The following is a 2,093-nucleotide window of genomic DNA, read 5'->3' as shown; positions in this document are numbered from 1 at the left end:
CATCAGATAGGTTGTTTACCAGTACTAGTGGGGTTACAAGGGTGCATTCTTGGGTCTCAAACAGTATTCCTCTATCTAACATTAGGTACTATAATAATACTATAACAGTCCACACAGGGTTACATGCTTTAAGTCTTACATTCTAAGGTCCTAACATTAAGTACCATAATGATTACTATAACATTCCACCCGGTGGTTCCCAAAGGGATTCCAAAAGAATAACAAGGGAACCAAAAAACTACTTTTTAGAGTTAGGAATTAAACAAAGAAAAATTTTGAACACTCTAATGGCTAAAATAAACAAGAAAATTAATGCAATTCCAAACAAAATTTCTTTGGCTAATGTCCATGCTGCTTCAAAAGAGGAAAGTCCTTTTATTTTTTTATCAAGTTCATTAGCAAGAAGTGGTTCCAGGTAGGCTTACAGGGTACAATTCTCCATAATGATAGGAAGGTGTCTGTCATTGAACATGGGGTATTCAGGTGTTCAAGGTCCTTCTTTGTGATGATGGTCCCGGCATTGGGTACGTAGGCGAGGTGTTGGAGATAATCCTTGGAGGTCTTGAAGTCCTGTAGTATCATCTGCTTGTGTTCTTGCAGAGCCTGAAGTTTCTGGATAGTCTCATTCAAGGTGGGGGGTGCCGTGTAATGTTTAGTGGAAAGTTTGGGTTGTAAAGGAATAGAGGGGTGGTAATGTAAAGAAGATGAAGTGCTACGGGAAGAATATAGGGTAGAATTGGATGAGGTGGTGATGTTCATTGCATGCTTAAGTAGTTTGCAGCCTTCAGGGGCTGAAGCAAAGAGGTTGTTATTAGTTGTATGATCATAGTAAGATACATTGGTGAAGCAAAAGATAAAAAAGAAGTGCCCTAAATTGTGAATAATAGGTGAGGGGTTGTGTGGCATGAGGGATACCGGAAAAAGATCTACCTGCAAAGATGTAGGTCCTATATATATCTGTGGTGAGAATTCAACAAGTTCCTTTCTTGGAAAAAAGTAGGGATCGGCATAAAGTAAATTAGCTAGTGGGAGAGCAAAAGAGTCATCATGTAGTTTTATAGGTAGGTTAATTGTAGGATATGCAATAAGGTGTTCTCCTCCAATGGTGGAGAGAAGTGTCAGTTGACATTCAAAAACTTCACATCCAACTGGTTTTGAAAAATCTACTCTAACTGTTGAATCACTCCATAAGGGGTTCAAGCCATGTCCATTATGCATTAAATATAGGATATCCAAATAAGCAATAGTTAAATGATTTTGGGTTTGTTGGCATTGATATTCCAACTGGAAGGATTGAAATCTTGAATTCAAATCTTGTAGGTTTAAATGTAATTGTTGTATATTTTCATCAGTTTGCTGTGCTGCTTGTTGCAGTAATCTTAGCTGTAGTTGAGTCTGTATCACTAAGTTATAGGCCAAATTGAAATTTTTGGAAATTAATTTCAGTATAAAATCCTGTTGGTCCATTTGATCGTTCATAAGGTCAGATGTTAATTTGGATAGCTTAACGGAATTGGCAATTGAAATTGATAGTGAAACAGAAGCTAAGGCAAAGGAAGCTGCATCTAACTGTAATAAGTGTCTTAGTTTGGTATGTGTTATTTGTGGCATTATAGGTAAGTTTATGTATAATTTATCAATTACTTGTTTGCATTGTGGTACCCAGTGGATACTTGGGGCTTTTGCTGATTCCCAGGTAGTCCTAAGAGATTTCACTTTCTCCTTTCTATTAGGCAAAATATGTTGGTCTTTCCACTTATTTTTCAGAGTCAGGGAAACTCAAGATCATTCTATGATAACTGCACAGGGATCATTTTGTTAGGGAGTCTGAGTGACACTGAGGACATTAACTCAAAGGTGCCATTTCTTTTATTACTTATTATAAAGCAGTCACCCACTAATTTATCTTTCAAAGTAACATATATTTCAAACTGACATCAATTCTTAGAATAAAACGTAGCACCCATCTCTAAAATGTAGTTTATTATCAGTATGTACCTCATTCAAGCAGGAGCATGATAGGTAATAGGAACACAAGCAGATATTTGATCATCTTCTTATTTTTTAAAAAAGCAGCATCTTCATTTTGTTAC

The sequence above is a fragment of the Myotis davidii genome, unplaced genomic scaffold (genome assembly GCF_000327345.1).
Source record: "Myotis davidii unplaced genomic scaffold, ASM32734v1 scaffold2033, whole genome shotgun sequence".
In the NCBI taxonomy this organism is placed as follows: Eukaryota; Metazoa; Chordata; class Mammalia; order Chiroptera; family Vespertilionidae; genus Myotis; species Myotis davidii.
The sequence above is the reverse complement of the archived record's forward strand: the minus strand, read 5'-3'. Positions refer to the sequence as shown.